The following is a 23,939-nucleotide window of genomic DNA, read 5'->3' as shown; positions in this document are numbered from 1 at the left end:
GACAAGAAGAAACAGATTACCCCTTTGCTTTACAAAGCCGTTTAAGTTCTAATAGGAAAGGGTGGATCATTTAGCACTGTCTGGTACGCCAGGACAATGGCTAACTGAAACCTACAGAAATAAATGATGTTTGCCTGATAATTTTATTTTCTTCTGAGGGGAAGAGTCCACAGCTGCATTCAATACTTTTGGGAAATACAGAACCTGGCCACCAGGAGGAGGCAAAGACACCCCAGCCAAAGGCTTAAATACCTCCCCCACTTCCCTAATCCGCCAGTCATTCTGCCAAGGGAACGAACAAGGAACAGTAGGAGAAATATCAGGGTGGAAAAAGGTGCCAGAAGAACAAAAAGTTTACTGCTGCCTCAGACAAAACACAGACAGGAGCTGTGGACTCTTCCCGTCAGAAGAAAAGAAAATTATCAGGTAAGCATAATTTATGTTTTTCTTCTTAAATGGGAAGAGTCCACAGTTGCATTAATTACTTTTCGGAAAACAATACCCAAGCTAGAAGACACTGAATGCAAACAACGGGTGGGTACAAAAAGGCAGCCCCTTTGAAAGACACCACAGCCTGAAATTACCCGACACCCTATAAAAATATAAATAATTCCCTGTTGCTTTGTATCAGATCGAAACCTGCAGGCTAGGCAAGCATAGACAGCAGAAAATAGGTTAAGTATCCCAGTAGTTAGCAAAGAGCTCTCCAGAGAACACCAACCGTCTGAACAGGAACTCTGTGACAAGCTTCCAGGTAGGAAGCTGACTCAGCCATCGTGGAACCCAAATCACCGAAAGACGTTTTAAAACCTCCTAGCACACATTCAAGGAGCAAATAGCTGTAGCTGGTTTCAAACTGCAAACCTTCAAAAAAACTCAACAGCCCTCCGAATACCGGGGTCCAAGGAGCGTCCCCTCCCAGCACCAGAAGAAAAGAGGACGACAGCAAAAGTCCTCCCACCGAAGGGGAGGACAGACTCTAGAAGAAAACAGTCAACACTGCATAGATTAACTGATCCCTGACTTTCCCTCCAGGGTAATGGCCCCAGCCCAAAGGCTAGTCAAAGACCAAAGACAATAGTCCAATACCTCTGGAAGAAAAGGATGGATCTACGAGGAGCAAAGCCCACAAGTAGAACTCTGACTGCCACTACAAAACGGCATGCTACCGTGAGTCAGGACAGACTTGTGCTCGGGTACGAGACCCCCTACACTGCTGTCTTCCTTAAAGAGGAAGGCTACTTAAGGTAAAAGGGTTCTCAGACCCCCAGCATCTAAAAATCAGAATCCAACATTTAACAGGAGCCCATCAGGATTCAACCCCCAGCCTCCTGCTGCAGGAACAGTGGAGCCAGTTACTACTCCACATTTTCATGATTCTGAAAACGCAAGTGGAGAAAAAACCCTTACAAGGCAAGAAAACAAGGACCTACAGGTCACCACAGATACTAAGGTAACTCTGAACCAGGAGAACCCATCCCCCACTCTAGGAGAGAAAGGGACTAAAGCAACGGAAACCACCCGACCATAGAGGTGAAATTTCTCGGCCATATCGTCAACACAGTTGAAAGACACCTGGAGTCTACAAGAAACATCAAATGCGTCAGAAGACCAGTAGGGCCCATCAGATAGACCTAGAACCTAAACCACAGGTAGATAGACATCTCCCATGAGAAACAGATCCCCGCCCACCACAGAGAGGCAAGCAGGACCACAAACACCTAAGGTGAGACCGAACCGTCCACACCCAATCTAGGTAGAGGCATGGTCCTAGGCCAGAGTCCTCGAAAAACGAAATCGATCGAAAGATCTAACTTCCTGAGGAACCCTAAGCTGCCTCCTATGATTAGCAGCGCACCATCTAAAGTCTGTAGACTTTGCGATCTAGCAACAGCCTCAATCCCAAGAGTCTGAAAAACAAACTCCTGAACAGTTTAAGAATTTGGCACCCAGTGCTCCTGGATTGCAAGCAAAAATCTCATAGACAAGCGTAACCACGTGTTACACACGCTGGCAAGGTAACAACCAACACCCGAAGGTGAATGTGAACCCCGGACCTTGCTTGCCATCCCAGAGAGATAGGCGTAAGTACCCTCCACGAAGCCCCTAACAGAGCATCGAGGATAAATGGTCAACTACCTGACCCCAGAAGGGCGACCGTCAGAATCCAACCTCAGCATTTCACTGTTAAGTCCCAAGGCTAGCTTTGCAACGAGGACGCAGTTAACCCCCGAACGTTGAAGACCATGGTAAGACCAAGGGTATTATATGGAAGAGACAACAGCCAGAGATCCCTGAAGGATCAATCTTCCAAAAACCCCTTTGACAGGGTAAAAGCTGGAAGCCTCACAGCTCCCCACAGAAGGCAGTGAAACCCCTGCACTCCTCCTCTTAGAGTAACGCAACTCAGAGCAAAGGAAGGAGGACATGCCTGAGCTTCCAGACCAGATGACCCACCCAAGGCGGGAAGGAAGAAGACTCCGCTACTGCAAGAAAATGTTTATTAGGCTAAGAAGTCAGCATCCGGAAGAACCTCAAGTGAAGACGCAAATTGTTCACTACTCGGAACTCTAGACCACATAGGTCACTCACATCTCCCAACTCCAAAGGAATGGAAACTACGATTCTGAGTCCCCAGGGACCTGAAAGAACCATGATGCGGTCTGAAAGACAGATCCATATCCAAGGCGAGTAGCCAGAAAAAGCCAACCTTATATCGGCACACACAATCCTCCCTCCCATTCAGAGGCGTATCTACACATTAGGCCTCTTCGAAATAGGATAAGAGTCCGGAGTCCATATCCATAGGCCAAGTGACGTTCAGAATCAGACAGGATTAAATCAACACCACGAGGGTGACATGAACCCAGGTAATAGCAGAAAAGCGTCAAACCAGTACCTGCCTGGTATAGGGACACTCAAGAACTGTCCAAGGTCCAAGAAAATTCAACCCAAAGGATCGATAAATGAATTAGAAAACATAATTCTATTATTCAAAAAGTGCGCAACATCCGTGGAAGTGCCCACGCGACCACAAAATCGCAAGTATCGGTTCCAGAGAAGAACGTTTTCAAAAACAGAAATCTAACAGACATGAGCATAAGAAAAAGAAAATAAACACATCCATAATGTTTAAAAATAAAAGGAAGGCAGCACCCCTCGGGTGAATGCCCAAGGTGAATAAGAACGCCAACGGGACCAGCCGATCAGAGGCCCCATTCACCGAAGCTTAGAAACTCATCTCTAAACGTTGCATGCAATTTGCCATCCAGCATCTAAGGCCTCGGATATCTCGGCCCACTAGGACTGGGATCCTCTAACATCGCCAAAACGTGCCTTAAAAGAACACAAAGACGTGCCAGCGTATAACGAAAGGCAAAATAATCTCTCGTCGGATCAATGAAAGACCCCGACCCTGAGTTTGGGGCCCCTGAAGTCTCAGAGGCCAACGCTTCCCCAGGAGGCCGAAATGAATCAGGGGATCCCACGCCCGACGTGCCCTGGTGAACAGAAAATGGACAGTAGTTTAGAAATATTTCACTTGGGAGATATAAATGAGACAGCGCCATAGAAATGGCCAATGTGGAACCGTGCCTTAACCTCTGGAGGAAACAAGCCACCCTCCGGAGAGGTAGTAAAGGCCATAGGAACACGTGCTTATGTAGCAGAGAAAGGGTCTGGGGCACGCGCCTCACAGGACATGGAAACCTCGGAGGCGGATGGCTCAACGTACTCTAAGCTCCCTGATTCGGGAGAAGAGAGTACACTAGAACGGCAATCGGAACAGCATTGATTACCCGGGCCATTTCATATTCATCACGACGCATTCTCCGTATCGGAGACATCCCATGTCTAAAATATCAGAATCCGCCATAATCTTGGGATTACAAAAATGACAAAAAACAACTGGCACCCTGTTTACAGCCCCAACGGCTGGGGCACTCACCACCTCCTGTAAAGCAGACAACCCACGAGCTAGACTCTCTCTGTTGCACACAGCATACGGAAGTGAGAAACAAACGTAACCGCACACGTTATAAGGTGCACCGTGCCAGTCACAAAAAGGGCGTGCAATCTCGAGAGATCACGTCAATAAGATAAGGCCTATCTCAAACTTCTGACACTTCTCTGCCAACCTCCTGTGACGAAAGGTAAAGAATGACTGGGGGATGAGGGAAGTGTGGGAGGTATTTAAGCCTTTGGCTGGGGTGTCTTTGTTTCCTCCTGGTGGCCAGGTTCTGTATTTCCCAAAAGTAATGAATGCAGCTGTGGACTCTTCCCGTTTAAGAAGAAAAGTAGAATAGCCTTGAGGGCCTTAAAGGGACAGTATACACTCATTTTCATATAACTGCATGTAATAGACACTACTATAAAGAATAAGATGCACAGATACTGATATAAAAATCCAGTACAAAACTGTTTAAAAACGTACTTAGAAGCTGTCGGTTTGGCTCTGTTGAAAAGGTAGCTGGAAAGCCCACTGCAAGTGGCAAATAAGACACTTCCCCCTCCCCCTTCTTTTGCATATGAAAAGACCCTTTACACAAATAGGAGCAAGCTGGAGAAGGTGGCTGACAGTATTCACATAAAACTTTGGGGCTTGGTTAGGAGTCTGAAAATCAGAGCAATGTTATTTAAAAATAAGTAAAACTATACATTTATTTTTTTAAAAAAACTTTATGGGCTATATAAATAGATCATCTACAAAACATTTATGCAAAGAAAAAATGAGTGTATAATGTCCCTTTAAGACCCATCATAGTAAGACAGTGTGTCAGCTGTGTGCACCCGGTCAGAGATAATAGGATAAAAAAATAAATAAATAAAGCGGATTCCAAATTCTGTAAGAAATGTAGACTTAAAAGCAAAACAAAAATCACAAGAAGCATATATACAGTATATTTATACATAATCAAAAATAGCAGTGATATTGCAGTTCTCCCTAGGGCTTTATAGATGTGTCAGTATCACTCTTAACTATAGAAACCATACTCCTGCCTGGAATGGATCCAGCTGGGGAAGGCCATTTCACCTTCAGTTTAAAATGCTCAGTCCATGCAGAATGGTTTAGATGGTGAGGGTTTTCACACCGGAGTGTCTGCCATTCTCCTGCCTGCATAATAGAAGCAAGGAGATGGTTCTATGAGTTGTGTTTCCTCTCTGTCTGGTGGGGTTTATAAAGGGCAACATTCAGAAATGTTTCAAGCAGCTGTGTTAGCAGTGCATGTCAAGGGGAAAAACGAAATTTATGCTTATCTGATAAATGTATTTATTTCTTGACACAGTGAGTCCACAGATCATCTCTAATTACTATTGGAAATATCACTCCTGGCCAGCAGGAGGAGGCAAAGAGCACCACAGCAAAGCTGTTAAGTGTCACCTCCCTTCCCTCCAACCCCAGTCATTCGACCGAATGAAAAAGAGAAAAAGGAAGTAACACAGGGTGCAGAGGTGCCTGAGGTTTACAACACAAAAACGGTCTAAATAAACAGGGCGGGCCGTGAACTCAACGTGTCAAGAATGAAATACATTTATCAGGTAAGCATAACTTTAGTTTTCTTTCTAATGACACGGTGAGTCCACGGATAATCTCTAATTACTATTGAGAATCAATACCCAAGCTAGAGGACACAGATGATAAGGGAGGGATAAGACAGGGAACCTAAACGGAAGGCACCACTGCTTGAAGAACCTTTCTCCCAAAAGAAGCCTCAGCCGAGGCAAAAGTATCAAATTTATAGAATTTTGAAAAAGTGTGTAGAGAGGACCAAGTTGCAGCCTTGCAAATCTGTTCCACAGAAGCTTAATTTTTGAATGCCAAGGAAGAGGAAACAGCCCTTGTGGAATGAGCCGTGATTCTCTCAGGAGGCTGCTGTCCAGCAGTTTCATAGGCCAAACGAATTATACTCTTCAAGCACAAAGAAAGAGAAGTAGCCGTAGCTTTCTGACCCTTGCGTTTCCCAGAGAAAACAACAAACAAAGCAGAAGACTTGTGAAAATCCTTAGTCGTCTGTAAATAGTATTTCAACACACGCACCACATCTAGGTTGTGCAGCAGACACTCTTTATGAGAAGGGTTAGGACACAACGAAGGAACAACGATTAATGTTCCTATCCAAAACCACTTTAGGGAGGAAATCTAACTTAGTACGCAGAACTACCTTATCCGAGTGAAAAATAAGGTAAGGGGATTCACACTGCAACGCCGAGAGCTCTGAGACTATACGAGCAGAAGAAATTGCAACAAGAAACAAAACTTTCCAAGATAACATCTTAATATCTAAGAAATGCATAGGCTCAAACAGAGCCTGCTGAAGAACTCTAAGAACAAGGTTAAGACTCCAAGGAGGAGTAACAGGTTTGAACACAGGTCTGATTTTGACCAAGGCCTGACAGAAAGGTTGCACGTCCAGTACATCTGCCAGACGTTTATGCAACAAAATAGACAAGGCAGATATTTGACCATTCAAGTTATTAGCAGATAATCCCTTCTCCCGACCCTCCTGGAGAAAAGACAAAATCCTAGGAATCCAAACTCTACTCCAAGAGTAACCTCTGGATTCACACCAATACAGATATCTATGCCATATCTTATAGTAAATCTTTCTGGTAACAGGTTTATGAGCCTGAATCATAGTCTCAAAACCACGCTTCAATAAAATTAAGCGTTCAATCTCCAAGCAGTCAGCTTCAGAGGAACGAGATTTGGGTGAAGGAAGGGCCCTTGAAGTAGAAGGTCCTTCCTCAGTGGAAGTCTCCAAGGTGGGAAAGATGACATCTCCACTAGGTCTGCATACCAGATCCTGCGAGGCCACGCAGGAGCAATGAGAATCACTGATGCCTTCTCCTGTTAGATTCGAGCAATGCCCCGAGGAAGGAGAGCGAACGGAGAAAACAGGTATGCTAGACTGAAATTCCAAGGGACTGCCAGAGCATCTATCAGTACAGCCTGAGGATCCTTTGACCTCGACCTGTACCTCAGGAGCTTGGCATTCTGTTGAGATGCCATGAGATCCAGCTCCGGCTGTCTCCATTTGAGAATCAAGTTGGAAAACACCTCCGGATGGAATTCCCACTCCCCCAGGTGAAAGGTCTGTCTGCTCAAAAAATTTGCTTCCAAATTGTCCACTCCCGGAATGTGGATCTCAGATAGGCAGCAGTTGAGGGTCTCCGCCCACTGAATAATCCTGGATACCTCTGTCATGGCCAAGGAACTCAGAGTTCCTCCCTGATGGTTGATGTAAGCCACTGAAGTTATGTTGTCCGACTGGAACCTGATAAACGGGGCTGAAGCTGAGGCTAGGCCAGAAGGGCATTGAAGATTGCCCTCAGCTCTAGGATGTTTATGGGGAGAACTGACTCCTCCAACGTCCATATCCCCTGAGTCTTTAGCGAGCCCCAGACTGCTCCCCATCCTAACATGCTGGCATTCGTGGTGACAATCAACCAAGAAGGTCTGCGGAAGCAGGTTCCCTGGGAGAGATGTTCCTGAGATAACCACCAAGTAAGAGAATCTCTTGTCGCCTGATCCAGGTGTAAACACGGAGACAGTTCCGCATAATCCCAGTTCCATTGTTTGAGCATGCATAACTGCAGAGGTCTGAGATGTAGCCGGGCAAACGGAATGATGTCCATGGCAGCTACCATCAGACCAATCACCTCCATACATTGGGCCACTGACGGCCGAGGAAAGGACTGAAGGGCAAGACAAGAGTCGAAAATCTTTGTCTTTCTGACCTTTGTCAGAAATATTTTCATTGATAAGGAAACTATTATGGTTCCCAAGAACACTACCCTTGTAGCTGGAATCAGGGAACTCTTTCCCAAATTCACCTTCCATCCGTGAGAATGCAGAAAAGATAACATCTTCGTGTGGGAGCTTGCTTGATGAAAGGATGGTGCCTGGACCAGAATGTCGTCCAGATAAGGCGCCACTGCAATGCCCCGCAACCGGAGCACCGCCAACAGGGCTCCCAGGACCTTTGAGAAAATTCTGGGAGCTGTGGCAAGGCCGAATGGAAGAGCCACAAACTGGAAATGTTTGTCTATAAAGGCAAACCTCAGAAACTTGTGATGATCCCTGTGGATGGGAACATGTAGGTATGCATCCTTTAAATCTACTGTCATCATGAATTGACCCTCTTGAACCAAGGGAAGAATGGAACGAATAGTTTCCATCTTGATGGACGGTACTCTGAAAAACTTAATTAGACTTTTGAGATCTAAAATTGGTATGAAAGTTCCCTCTTTTTTGGGAACCACAAACAGATTGGAGTAGAATCCCAGACCCTGTTCCTGCATTGAAACAGGAACTATCACTCCTAGGTCGGAAAGGTCCCGGACACAGAGTAAGAATGTCTCTCTTTTTATCTGGTCTACAGATAATCTTGAGAGCAGAAACCTGCCCCTGGGAGGAAAGGTTTTGAACTCTAGTTTGTATCCCTGGGACACGATGTCCACGGCCCAGGGATCCGGCACATCCCAAACCCAGGCCTGAGCGAAGAAAGAAAGTCTGCCCCCTACAAGCTCTTGGCCCCAGATTGGGGGCAGACCCTTCATGCTGACTTTGAGTCACTAACGGCTTCTTAGATTGCTTCCTGTTGTTTCAAGGCTGATTGGACCTCCAGGAAGGCTTGGACTGTTTCTGCTTGGCAGAGGAAGTTTTACCCTTGAAGTTTAGTAAGGAACGAAAATTACTCTGACGTCCCTTCTGCTTATTCCACTTATCCGGTCTGAAATAATCTCAGCCAAGCCCGGCCCAAACAAGGTCTTATCCTTGTAGGGAATCGCCAGAAGCTTAGAGTTAGATGAAACGTCTTCAGACCAGGATTTTAACCATAAAGCTCTGCAGGCCTGTACTGCAAAACCAGACATCTTAGCTCTCAACTTAATTACTTGTAGGGAAGCATCCGTAATAAAGGAATTGAACAACTTAAGAGCTTTCATCCTGGATCTCCTCAAGGGGAGTATCTGTCTAAATAGACCGACAACGCATCAAACCAGTATGCCGCTGCACTGGTGATGGTAGCAATACACACCGCAGGTTGCCATTGCAAACCCTGGTGTACATACATCTTTTTAAGTAACACTTCCAACTTCTTATCCATAGGATCCTTAAAGGAACAGCTATCCTCTATGGGAATAGTGGTTCTCTTAGCCAAAGTGGAAATTGCCCCTTCCACCTTGGGAATCGTCTGCCAAGACTCCTTGATAGAGTCAGCTATAGGAAACATCTTCTTAAAGATTGGGCAATTCCGAGCAATAATCTCTGTAGCACGGCCTGGAACCGGAAAAACCTCCACCGAGGAAGGAGCGTCAAAGTGTTGGTTTAATTTACTAGAATTCTTAGGGTTGACTACGACCGTCATGTCGGAGTTGTCCAAGGTGGCCAAAACCTCTTTAAGTAACAACCGGAGGTGTTCTAGCTTAAACCTTAAGGATACAACTTCAGCATCAGAAGAAGGGATTACACTGTCTGAGTCTTCACCCTCAGATGCTACTGAAGTATCTTCCTCCTCAGACTTCTGGGAAGGAACATTTGGACTAGCCACAACTGTGTCAGAAACCTTACTCACTGATTCCTTATATTTCCTCTTGCGCTTTCCCTGCAGCATGGGAAAGGCAGACTGCGCATCAGTTACCGCAGAAGATATGTGGGTAGCAATGTCTTGCAACTTAACTCCAAACGGAGTATGAGAGGAAGCACAGGGCACTGTGAAGACGATAAAAGTTTGGGACACTTGACGAGAAAGCTGCAGCATATCCTGAACAGGAGACCCCTGAACAGCATCCGCCTTAGCTAATGATGGCTCAGATTCAAACAGAATATCCCTGTAATGTAATGTTCTTTCAATACACGAGGGACAAGATTGGGGGTTCCAAAACACAAGCCACATGTAATGTTTTGCAGGGCCTCTTGATCCATCTTTACTCAACGTGCAAAGAAAATAAACGCAACTGCTTTATTTAGGTTTGAAAATAATACCACCAAAAGACGTTACTGTCACTTTAAATTTTAAAAGTAAAAACATAAAATTATGCTTTAGACTGAAGAATGTGACCAATGGCACTACAAACTGAAATAACCCGAACCCTAGTAACACTAGTAGTATCCACTAGTAATATAGAGGATTAAGTGTGGTGCTTTGTAGTAGACATCATTTATACACAAAGATTGAGGATAGGAAAAGAAAACCTAGTCCTCACAAAAGACTACAAAAAACAGCACTCAGTGGGTTAGGAGATTAATGGCATAAATTGCATATGTGCATAGAAAATTGTTTGACTTAGGAACTGGACAAAAAATAGTCACTGTATGAACGAGGGGAGTGCAATTAAAACATAACTTTTATTATATACAAAAAACATAATTTATGTAAGAACTTACCTGATAAATTCATTTCTTTCATATTAACAAGAGTCCATGAGCTAGTGACGTATGGGATATACATTCCTACCAGGAGGGGCAAAGTTTCCCAAACCTTAAAATGCCTATAAATACACCCCTCACCACACCCACAAATCAGTTTAACGAATAGCCAAGAAGTGGGGTGATAAGAAAAAAAGTGCGAAGCATATAAAATAAGGAATTGGAATAATTGTGCTTTATACAAAAAAATCATAACCACCACAAAAAAGGGTGGGCCTCATGGACTCTTGTTAATATGAAAGAAATGAATTTATCAGGTAAGTTCTTACATAAATTATGTTTTCTTTCATGTAATTAACAAGAGTCCATGAGCTAGTGACGTATGGGATAATGACTACCCAAGATGTGGATCTTTCCACACAAGAGTCACTAGAGAGGGAGGGATAAAATAAAGACAGCCAATTCCTGCTGAAAATAATCCACACCCAAAATAAAGTTTAACAAAAAACATAAGCAGAAGATTCAAACTGAAACCGCTGCCTGAAGAACTTTTCTACCAAAAACTGCTTCAGAAGAAGAAAATACATCAAAATGGTAGAATTTAGTAAAAGTATGCAAAGAGGACCAAGTTGCTGCTTTGCAGATCTGGTCAACCGAAGCTTCATTCCTAAACGCCCAGGAAGTAGATACTGACCTAGTAGAATGAGCTGTAATTCTTTGAGGCGGAATTTTACCCGACTCAACATAGGCAAGATGAATTAAAGATTTCAACCAAGATGCCAAAGAAATGGCAGAAGCTTTCTGGCCTTTCCTAGAACCGGAAAAGATAACAAATAGACTAGAAGTCTTACGGAAAGATTTCGTAGCTTCAACATAATATTTCAAAGCTCTAACAACATCCAAAGAATGCAATGATTTCTCCTTAGAATTCTTAGGATTAGGACATAATGAAGGAACCAAAATTTCTCTACTAATGTTGTTGGAATTCACAACTTTAGGTAAAAATTCAAAAGAAGTTCGCAACACCTCCTTATCCTGATGAAAAATCAGAAAAGGAGACTCACACGAAAGAGCAGATAATTCAGAAACTCTTCTAGCAGAAGAGATGGCCAAAAGGAACAAAACTTTCCAAGAAAGTAATTTAATGTCCAATGAATGCATAGGTTCAAACGGAGGAGCTTGAAGAGCTCCCAGAACCAAATTCAAACTCCAAGGAGGAGAAATTGACTTAATGACAGGTTTTATACGAACCAAAGCTTGTACAAAACAATGAATATCAGGAAGAATAGCAATCTTTCTGTGAAAAAGAACAGAAAGAGCGGAGATTTGTCCTTTCAAAGAACTTGCGGACAAACCCTTATCTAAACCATCCTGAAGAAACTGTAAAATTCTCGGTATTCTAAAAGAATGCCAAGAAAAATGATGAGAAAGACACCAAGAAATATAAGTCTTCCAGACTCTATAATATATCTCTCGAGATACAGATTTACGAGCCTGTAACATAGTATTAATCACGGAGTCAGAGAAACCTCTATGACCAAGAATCAAGCGTTCAATCTCCATACCTTTAAATTTAAGGATTTCAGATCCGGATGGAAAAAAGGACCTTGTGACAGAAGGTCTGGTCTTAACGGAAGAGTCCATGGCTGGCAAGATGCCATCCGGACAAGATCCGCATACCAAAACCTGTGAGGCCATGCCGGAGCTATTAGCAGAACAAACGAGCATTCCCTCAGAATCTTGGAGATTACTCTTGGAAGAAGAACTAGAGGCGGAAAGATATAGGCAGGATGATACTTCCAAGGAAGTGATAATGCATCCACTGCCTCCGCCTGAGGATCCCGGGATCTGGACAGATACCTGGGAAGTTTCTTGTTTAGATGAGAGGCCATCAGATCTATCTCTGGAAGCCCCCACAATTGAACAATCTGAAGAAATACCTCTGGGTGAAGAGACCATTCGCCCGGATGCAACGTTTGGCGACTGAGATAATCCGCTTCCCAATTGTCTACACCTGGGATATGAACCGCAGAGATTAGACAGGAGCTGGATTCCGCCCAAACCAAAATTCGAGATACTTCTTTCATAGCCAGAGGACTGTGAGTCCCTCCTTGATGATTGATGTATGCCACAGTTGTGACATTGTCTGTCTGAAAACAAATGAACGATTCTCTCTTCAGAAGAGGCCAAAACTGAAGAGCTCTGAAAACTGCACGGAGTTCCAAGATATTGATCGGTAATCTCACCTCCTGAGATTCCCAAACTCCTTGTGCCGTCAGAGATCCCCACACAGCTCCCCAACCTGTGAGACTTGCATCTGTTGAAATTACAGTCCAGGTCGGAAGAACAAAAGAAGCCCCCTGAATTAAACGATGGTGATCTGTCCACCACGTTAGAGAGTGCCGAACAATCGGTTTTAAAGATATTAATTGATATATCTTCGTGTAATCCCTGCACCATTGGTTCAGCATACAGAGCTGAAGAGGTCGCATGTGAAAACGAGCAAAGGGGATCGCGTCCGATGCAGCAGTCATAAGACCTAGAATTTCCATGCATAAGGCTACCGAAGGGAATGATTGAGACTGAAGGTTTCGACAGGCTGTAATCAATTTTAGACGTCTCTTGTCTGTTAAAGACAAAGTCATGGACACTGAATCTATCTGGAAACCCAGAAAGGTTACCCTTGTTTGAGGAATCAAAGAACTTTTTGGTAAATTGATCCTCCAACCATGATCTTGAAGAAACAACACAAGTCGATTCGTATGAGACTCTGCTAAATGTAAAGACGGAGCAAGTACCAAGATATCGTCCAAATAAGGAAATACCACAATACCCTGTTCTCTGATTACAGACAGAAGGGCACCGAGAATCTTTGTGAAAATTCTTGGAGCTGTAGCAAGGCCAAACGGTAGAGCCACAAATTGGTAATGCTTGTCTAGAAAAGAGAATCTCAGGAACTGATAATGATCTGGATGAATTGGAATATGCAGATATGCATCCTGTAAATCTATTGTGGACATATAATTCCCTTGCTGAACAAAAGGCAATATAGTCCTTACAGTTACCATCTTGAACGTTGGTATCCTTACATAACGATTCAATAATTTTAGATCCAGAACTGGTCTGAAGGAATTCTCCTTCTTTGGTACAATGAAGAGATTTGAATAAAACCCCATCCCCTGTTCCGGAACTGGAACTGGCATAATTACTCCAGCCAACTCTAGATCTGAAACACAATTCAGAAATGCTTGAGCTTTCACTGGATTTACTGGGACATGGGAAAGAAAAAATCTCTTTGCAGGAGGTCTCATCTTGAAACCAATTCTGTACCCTTCTGAAACAATGTTCTGAATCCAAAGATTGTGAACAGAATTGATCCAAATTTCTTTGAAAAAACGTAACCTGCCCCCTACCAGCTGAACTGGAATGAGGGCCGTACCTTCATGTGAACTTAGAAGCAGGCTTTGCCTTTCTAGCAGGCTTGGATTTATTCCAGACTGGAGATGGTTTCCAAACTGAAACTGCTCCTGAGGACGAAGGATCAGGCTTTTGTTCTTTGTTGAAACGAAAGGAACGAAAACGATTGTTAGCCCTGTTTTTACCTTTAGACTTTTTATCCTGTGGTAAAAAAGTTCCTTTCCCACCAGTAACAGTTGAAATAATAGAATCCAACTGAGAACCAAATAATTTGTTTCCCTGGAAAGAAATGGAAAGTAGAGTTGATTTAGAAGCCATATCAGCATTCCAAGTCTTAAGCCATAAAGCTCTTCTGGCTAAGATAGCCAGAGACATAAATCTAACATCAACTCTAATAATATAAAAAATGGCATCACAGATGAAATTATTAGCATGCTGGAGAAGAATAATAATATCATGAGAATCACGATTTGTTACTTGTTGCGCTAGAGTTTCCAACCAAAAAGTTGAAGCTGCAGCAACATCAGCCAATGATATAGCAGGTCTAAGAAGATTACCTGAACATAGATAAGCTTTTCTTAGAAAAGATTCAATTTTTCTATCTAAAGGATCTTTAAACGAGGTACCATCTGACGTAGGAATGGTAGTACGTTTAGCAAGGGTAGAAATAGCCCCATCAACTTTAGGGATTTTGTCCCAAAATTCTAACCTGTCAGGCGGAACAGGATATAATTGCTTAAAACGTTTAGAAGGAGTAAATGAATTACCCAATTTATCCCATTCCTTAGCAATTACTGCAGAAATAGCATTAGGAACAGGAAAGACTTCTGGAATAACCGCAGGAGCTTTAAAAACCTTATCCAAACGTATAGAATTAGTATCAAGAGGACTAGAATCCTCTATTTCTAAAGCAATTAGTACTTCTTTAAGTAAAGAGCGAATAAATTCCATCTTAAATAAATATGAAGATTTATCAGCATCAATCTCTGAGACAGAATCCTCTGAACCAGAAGAGTCCAAAGAATCAGAATGATGGTGTTCATTTAAAAATTCATCTGTAGAGAGAGAAGATTTAAAAGACTTTTTACGTTTACTAGAAGGAGAAATAACAGACAAAGCCTTCTTTATGGATTCAGAAACAAAATCTCTTATGTTATCAGGAACATTCTGCACCTTAGATGTTGAGGGAACTGCAACAGGCAATGGTACATCACTAAAGGAAATATTATCTGCTTTAACAAGTTTGTCATGACAATTATTACAAACAACAGCTGGAGGAATAGCTACCAAAAGTTTACAGCAGATACACTTAGCTTTGGTAGATCCAGCAGGCAGTGGTTTTCCTGTAGTATCTTCTGGCTCAGATGCAACGTGAGACATCTTGCAATATGTAAGAGAAAAAACAACATATAAAGCAAAATAGATCAAATTCCTTATAAGACAGTTTCAGGAATGGGAAAAAAATGCCAAACATCAAGCTTCTAGCAACCAGAAGCAAATGAAAAATGAGACTGAAATAATGTGGAGACAAAAGCGACGCCCATATTTTTTGGCGCCAAATAAGACGCCCACATTATTTGGCGCCTAAATGCTTTTGGCGCCAAAAATGACGCCACATCCGGAACGCCGACATTTTTGGCGCAAAATAACTCAAAAATGACGCAACTTCCGGCGACACGTATGACGCCGGAAACGGAAAAGAATTTTTGCGCCAAAAAAGTCCGCGCCAAGAATGACACAATAAAATGAAGCATTTTCAGCCCCCGCGAGCCTAACAGCCCACAGGGAAAAAAGTCAAATTTTTGAGGTAAGAAAAAATATGATAATTTAAAGCATAATCCCAAATATGAAACTGACTGTCTGGAAATAAGGAAAGTTGAACATTCTGAGTCAAGGCAAATAAATGTTTGAATACATATATTTAGAACTTTATAAATAAAGTGCCCAACCATAGCTTAGAGTGTCACAGAAAATAAGACTTACTTACCCCAGGACACTCATCTACATGTTTGTAGAAAGCCAAACCAGTACTGAAACGAGAATCAGTAGAGGAAATGGTAAATATAAGAGTATATCGTCGATCTGAAAAGGGAGGTAAGAGATGAATCTCTACGACCGATAACAGAGAACCTTATGAAATAGACCCCGTAGAAGGAGATCACTGCATTCAATAGGCAATACTCTCCTCACATCCCTCTGACATTCACTGCACGCTGAGAGGAAAACCGGGCTCCAACTTGCTGCGGAGCGCATATCAACGTAGAATCTAGCACAAACTTACTTCACCACCTCCCTTGGAGGCAAAGTTTGTAAAACTGATTTGTGGGTGTGGTGAGGGGTGTATTTATAGGCATTTTAAGGTTTGGGAAACTTTGCCCCTCCTGGTAGGAATGTATATCCCATACGTCACTAGCTCATGGACTCTTGTTAATTACATGAAAGAAATGAAGATCATAAAACTGGAAAACTTTATTAAAAAACACACTTAGGATTTCTCATGTAATATTGTAGAGGTTGGTAGTAATTGTTACTATTGTGCATAATGAGTTAGGTCCCACCAGTTGGACCTATGTAACAATATGTATAGAATATTGGTATCAAACAACCTTGACTATCTCAGTAGGTGTACCTACTTTGAGAAACATATAATCTTTTTTTTTTTTTTATAAAATAAGTTTTTTATTGAGGTAATGAGCAGTAACATAGAAAAAGTACATATGTCCAGATACAGATCAGACTTGGAAAAAACATCTTTACAATTCTAAAATAGAAAATAGGCTAGGTCTAAAACATTAAGGTACCAGTGATATTGCTATAGTTGCCATGCCGAACCCACATCTATACTAAGTACCAGCGAATGAAAACTTGAACTGTACAAAATAACAAAACAACAAGTCTAGCAATGAGAATATAAGTTCTGTCAGATATTACAAGAGTATGTCTAAGATGTGGATTATAAAATGTATAATATATAGGGTTGAGAGTAAAAAAAAAAGACTTGCATATGGTAGAGATGGTTGACTGGAACCTATTATAAAGAAACCTCATTTTATAACCTTTGACTTAGTAAAGGTAAGAATTTACCCCAAATTACTGTGAAGACCATAGAGTAATTTATCTATTCAGAGTAAATTGTGGTAAGATGGGGGTTAGTATCATAGTTTTATTTTGGGGGGGGGGGGAGGGGGATTCAGCGGGCAAGAGCCGCTCTGGTTAAAAAAGAAGGGGAAAAGAGGGGGCGTGTCCGGGTGTTTGAGAGGTACAGTGTTGTTGTTATGATATGGTTTAGTAGGATCTCTATTGAGCTTATTATAAAGTTAATGAGATGGGCAAAAGGGTGGTTGAAGCACAAATTCCTCCTAAAATATCAAAAGCCACTCTTAGGCCTTACCAAACTTATGAACTGAATGAAGGGGGATTAGCATATGAAGCGGTCATTATTTGGACCAGGGAAAGATTGGTTGGATATTAGCTACTGATATAATAGAGGAAAATATATAGTAGGTAGTATATAGTGTTTAAGAACTAGATAATGATAAACATTCAATAAATATATATGTTGGCAATGATACAGGAAGCTCGTAACCAGACAATAATAACCAAGGATATGCTATATATAAATTCCCAAAGGAGCCCCCCTCAGAGGGTTGGTATTTGGGCCTCTCACTCATAGGATCAGATGATATAAAGTTATCTTTCAGGCTTAATATAGTATGAAAGATAGATCTCTATTTTAACATACTTGCAATAACAGGGATAAATGACAACTTATATGATCTCTTGCTTAGATAAATTGATAATGTGACCTGACTTACTTTTCACTAGAAAATGAGCTGCAATTCGCATACAAAACAGAGACATTAGGTAAGTTTGCAGCATCAGCTGAACTGTTGTAATAGTCTCATCTCAGTTAAAGGAAGTATGGCTATGTGATCTAGTGCAACTTAATGCAGGACAGTGTGCTTGTGAGAAGGAACAGAACTGCAGCTAAGTCCAGTCATGCCTTAAGGGGATCTATATGATATGTATGATCTAGTCCCTTGGCTATCCAATAGTTGCAATGTAGTGTTTGGCTACCGTCCCGCAGTCAGAAAAGCCAACCAAACACAGTTTTACAAATTTAAGGGGGGCTTGCTCAGTAAATATTGAAAATTGAATTAGTGGGTGATGAAAGTTAGTTTAACAGGATGAACACTACTTGTGCAGTATATTGTTAATAGATTATACCATCATATGTGTGTGAATGGACTTTCACTGAATATGCCTTCCTCCAGGTTAAAGCTATTATTTAGTCACTATTATATGTTGGAGGTCTGAATAAAGTTAACATAGGATCAAGAGCAACTGATACACTGTACATGAAAATTCACTGATAGGCAACATATTCTTAAAGGCATACATAGTTATGACATTAGATAAGTACTTTAAGGTGTCAGAGATAGTCTACATAAATAAAGTCATCCAAAAGGTAAATCAAAAACAACTACTAGACATAAGAGTCACCACCCTTTAGTTTTCCAGTGAGAGGGATCTTTTGTCAGTAAGCAGGCTGTCATTTGTCCGTTATAGTGGCAGGGGTTTTACTCAAAAATAACTATTCTGCTCTGAACACAACAGACCCAACATCACGGCCGCTGACAAAAGGGTCTACCGGGACCAGAAAAATATTTGGGAATGGTAAATTACACTTACATTGCTGCTGAATGTACGTGGAGTAACCCTGCTAAGGGTATACCAATATTCCTACCCATGTCAACTTCCATAGAACTCAGGAGTGTGGTGAGGTGTTATAGTGAGAGTCCCATCTCAGAAAATACGTGAAATAAGGGCAAAGCAGCTGATAAGGCTAATGTTAGAGTAAACAAATAAGGCTAAGATTCCCATATCATGTAAGGGTATAGTATAGCAGAGATGAGAAGAAAAAAATATTGAATAAGAGGAGTAGTGACATGGGTAACCAGACAACTATATTTCAGTTGATATTATGTTGAATAAGGTAGGGAATACATCAATGTTCTAGAAGGAGTTCATAGATAAAAGTAGCCATTTCGAAGAGAGGTGGTGAGGGGGGTTAAGGTATCTGCTATCCCATCTCTATTATTGCTAGAGGATAAATCAATTTAAGCAGCTGTCTTTAAATGCCAAACAACCAAACTCTGGGTGCTGATTTTCATCAATAGGGTGGGTCGTGGAAGCAAGGGTATCTAGTAACCCTCTATTGTGCCTATTTGTGTCCGTAAGGGAGGTCAGATTCCAGGCGTGCTAGGGTAGTGATATATCTATCAGTTGGACAGGGGTAAGACCGTTGTAGTAGAGTAGGTCTTTGCAATAGGGGGTGCTTATGGTAAGTTGGATCAGGAGGAGTTACTTAATAAGTCAGGTATACTTTAGCCATTATTCAGTACTGTAAGAGTTCAACCAATTCTCTATAGTGCTAAATGCAGACTGTCACATAACCACAGCTGCTAAACATGCAACAAGATACTAAACATCAGAGAGGAGGTCAGTGTTAGATAAAAGTGCTAGATTATAATTATTAAAGACTAGATAGGTAGCTCCCCATGTGAGGATTTCTGAGGAAATACACTGAGGTGGCTTTAAGGCAAGGTATATATCCGGCATGGGAAACAGGAAACACATAGTTATGAATATTTAAGGAGAGACCTACCAGGGAGTAAGCTGCAGGGAGAAAAGGCAGTCTTCAACACATTGACCAGAACAGTATGATAAGGTTACACTCATATAATCATGCCTTGTTAATATCCTCTATTTCATGGTATAGAAACCTAGCTCTGTGACAAAGAGGGCACTTGTAAACTTTACTATTAAAACATGAATGTCCTGTGCTAGATATTTATTCCGGTGTGTGTCCATCATGATATCTAACTTTTAGGAGATGGGTAACATGGCACTCATCAGGTTTAGTTTGGGAGTTCGTCACACCTGAGAGAAGGAGTAATATCTCTTACCCGATCCCGGATTTAATGCGCTCGGTTACGGCAACTGCCTGTTGCCGTTGTTGCGTCTGGAGAGTTTCGGTGTCCAATTCAGCGATCTTGTTTGGTAGCTTTGAGGTTCTGTAATTGTACCTTGCTTGCTTCACTTTCTTCCGCCAATTCAACCCGGTGAGGATACCAGCCACGTCCCTCTTGTCTGTGCACCTCTCACGTGATAGAGGTATATTGAAGGTTAGTGTGGCCGGTAGTGGAGAAGGATTTTGGCGTTTTCGTGTTTTCCAAATAGGAGGATTCACGATTGCAGTGATGGCTAGTTGTTGGTCAATAGAAGTCTCGGTTTGGGTAGTCGAGCCTATAGTTGTAGGTTTCAAATATATGTCCCTATGATGCTCAAGTTGGACTGTTGTAAGCGCTCTCTCCTCAGAACGTTCAGCCACGTTAAATTCTGCTGCCTGCGTCTTGGCAGAAAGAATCTTAGCCTCTTTGGTAGGGTTTAGTTTGGGTATAGCTGTGTCAACTAGGATCAAATCCCTCTGTAGATTCGGAATTGTTCTCCCTTTCTGTGCTGAAGTGTTTTTATCTGAGTTGTTTTCAGGCAGTGGGGTCCCTAGCAATTGGAGAAGAAGGCCTTTCATGTTGTTAAAATGGTCATCTAGCAACCGTTGCACCCGGGACTCCCATCTGTCCAAGATGATCGTAGGTTGTAAAGCAGTCGGGTCTTGACTTTCGTCCTTTAGATACATGTTGAGTCGTTATATAGGTTACACATCTGTTTCGCTTTTGAAAAGGAATGTATCAGCAGGCTCTTTTGTGTTTCTTTTCCTGGGGGGACCGGGGGAGGGTAGGAGAATGCAGTGTGTTAGGCCTTGCCTGATCCCTGTCCGCTTGGTCAGGTTCCCTTGAGATGTTCTGCAGTAAAAGTTATATGTTTGTGCACAGAACGCTCTCATAAAGCAAGATAGATAACTCTCATGCTTTGATGATAAGGTATTAGGACGATATTCTGTCAATTTTCTCCTCAACTCTCAGAGCTTCTGAATTTTCAGCCCGTCATGGCTGCCGTTCGGACACGCCCCCCGAAACATATAATCTTAAATAGCTGAATTCAAATGTGACTGTTGTCTGTATATTACCAGAAAGTGATCTCTTAAATGGTTAAAGGGACAGTCAAGTCCAAAAAAAAACTTTCATGTTTTAAATAGGAAATGCAATTTTAAACAACTTCCCAATTTACTTTTATCATCAATTTGTTCTCTTGGTATTCTTAGTTGAAAGCTAAAACTAGGAGGTTCATATGCTAATTTCTTAGACCTTGAAGACTGCCTCTAATCTGAATACATTTTGACCACTAGAGGGCATTAGTTCACATGTTTCATATAGATAACATTGAGCTCATGCACGTAAAGTGACCTAGGACTGAGCACTGATTGGCTAAACCGCATGACTGTCAAAAGAACTGAAATAAGGGGGCAGTCAGCATAAGCTTAGATACAAGATAATAACAGAGGTAAAACGTGTATTATTATAACTGTGTTGGTAATGCAAAACTGGGGAATGGGTAATAAAGGGATTATCTTTCTTTTTAAACAACAAAAATTCTGGTGTTGACTGTCCCTTTAATAAGTGAGTCTAATGGTAATATATATTATGAGTTCAGTATTAGCTCAATTTGTTCCACTTTATCAAAAGAGAGTAACTGGTATACATATATGTACAGAAGTCATTTATATTAAATATGCCAAAAAATGATTGAGTAGTTTGCTATATTATTTCTTGCAATTTAGTATCTCCCTACTAGGTGCAAGTATATAAAGTGAGTCCACTGTGTGCCTATGATCTAATGTAATAATTATTGCCAGATAGCTATCACACACATTGCACACTGTATATCAGGATCTAGTTCTAAATTGTAGCGTGTAGGGGTAAAAGGTTAATTAATAGAGCGCTGTATGAGTAGGGCTGAACAGTGCTGCTGTGATTTTGTAACACTGCTTAAATTCACTATTGAATATATTTAATGGACGAAAAATATAATAAAAATTACCAAACAAGCCTAAATATAAATGGTTGTTAATCAATTCAATGTTAATATGTCTCAAATAAATGTAAATATTAAAGGATTGCTGGTAAAGTTTTATGAATCGTCTGTAGTGAAATAGTATGTATTTCCCAGTTCCTACATCAGATGCGATCTTCAGCTTTAGTATAAGTAACCTTGTTAGGTAGGTTTGTTTCCCTCTCAGTGAGATCAAAAACCAGTTATATTTACTTATATTATTACAGAGTACATCTCTATATGTGACAGAGTACATCTCTATATTACAGAGTACATCTCTATACACAATCTGTCACATATGTTACAAAATATATCAAGATCTTGTTCTCAATTGTAGCATTTAGGGGTTAATGGTTAATTACTAAAACACTGTGTGAGTAGGACTGAAATATGCTGCTGTAATATCGCAACTTTGTTTTAATTCACTATTGAATAAATTTAATGGACGAAAAATACAATAAGAACTACCAAGCAAGCCCACTTGTAAAAGGTTATTAACCTATTCCATGTTAATATGTCCCAAATTAGTTTTAGCATTCATGGATTGCTGGTAATGTTTTTATATTGTCTATAGTGAAATAATGGGTATTTCCCAGTTCTTACATCAAGTACGATACTTAGCGTTGGTAAGAGTAGCTTTATTAGGTAAGTTTATTACCCTCTAAGTAAGATCAAGAACCAGTTGTATTTACTTATATTATTATAGAGTAGATCGCTACATGTGAAACTCCGCTACTGTTATTTAGTTAGATACCTTTGTTGTATATTATCTGTAGTAAGGTTGCATGAGAGACACCAGGTTGTTGATATTTAAAGTAAAAAAAACAAAGTAAGCACTATATTGGCTTAACCGCCACCGCTGGCTGCTACAGCCTAGTAAAGCGTACAATTTTAAAGTATAATAGAGAAATAGCCTAAGGCCATCTAAAACACAGGAGCTCCAGGACTCCTCACCAGTACTCTACCTGCCCTGACATGTTTTGCCTAAACAGCTTTATCAAAGGGAATTACAAGGGCCGCATCTTTTGTGGCTTTTTATACCTAACAGGGTACGCCCCCTGAATAGTGTCATAGACCAGCAGCCTATCATGGTGTTTGTATACCTATTCAATTGTTTACACTGGGGTGTTCTCTAAATAGGTCTCAGAGAATTTCGGATCGGTATTGTTTAATATTACACCACCTTAATTGTGTATTGGTTTACCGTTGAAATTACATCTAATACAGCGAGGTTGACGATATTTCACAATATGATTGTTGTATCATATTCATAAAAGATGCAGAAAAGATTTAATATAATAGAACGGATTGGTCCTTACCATTTAGTGAAGTCACGAAATCATATACTTATTAGTATTCATTTCTTAATGTGTAATGTTTTGTACCAACTTCAATTATTACAATATGTACTTTTAAGATTGTTTAATGTGAAACTGTATTACTATAATATTGTTTTATAAAGAAGAATGTGTTTAGTACAGTTATGTTGTCTTTATTTTACCCTGTGTCCGATGTATCATATTGATGAATATTACAGGACAGATGTCAGAACGAATTGAACCTTGTCACTCAGTATCGTACTGAGTGTATATATGTCAACAATGAAAAACTCTTATTATTTAATATGCTCGAGGTGTGAATGTGTCATTTCTTTGGTACAAAATTGATTTGCTATTGAAGATGGAATTACATGGTCATTAAGTTATATGTATATACCTTTACTAAATTGGTTTTATCTTATTTTTTATATTACTTATTTTTTTAAAAAAAGACTATTGTGCTTTTTATTTACCAAGCGTGTATAAGTGAATATATGTGATTTATGAATTTAGGTAGGTGGATTTTATAAACGATAAAGATAATAAATAAGCATTATGGCTCTAAAATAATCGTGAAACGATGTGAACATTATAAATTAAATAGTTCTTAGAACAAATAAGAAGAAAAACACCAAAGTGTCTTAATTTTGTCAGTGTGTTACTGAGAAATTCCCAAAGTAAACATTAAGTGTTTATTATCTTCCCTTTCATATAAATTTTGGGAGATATTATACCATGTTACTAAACCACCGTGTTATATTAAAGAATCTTATACTATAAAGAATAAATTTACAGCTTCTACTGTTAGTTAGTGCCTAAAT

At 40.8% G+C, this 23,939-nt stretch overlaps 1 protein-coding gene across 4 annotated transcripts in view; it reads right to left on the bottom strand.

Annotated features, from left to right (window-relative positions):
* ZMYM4 (zinc finger MYM-type containing 4) overlaps nucleotides 1–23,939 on the bottom strand; it is a 710,031-nt gene that overhangs the window by 54,142 nt on the left and 631,950 nt on the right. The gene's annotated exons all lie outside the window — the stretch shown is intronic.

This window comes from Bombina bombina, chromosome 3 (assembly GCF_027579735.1).
Source record: "Bombina bombina isolate aBomBom1 chromosome 3, aBomBom1.pri, whole genome shotgun sequence".
Lineage (NCBI taxonomy): Eukaryota > Metazoa > Chordata > Amphibia > Anura > Bombinatoridae > Bombina > Bombina bombina.
This window is presented reverse-complemented; position numbering and strand designations above follow the sequence as displayed.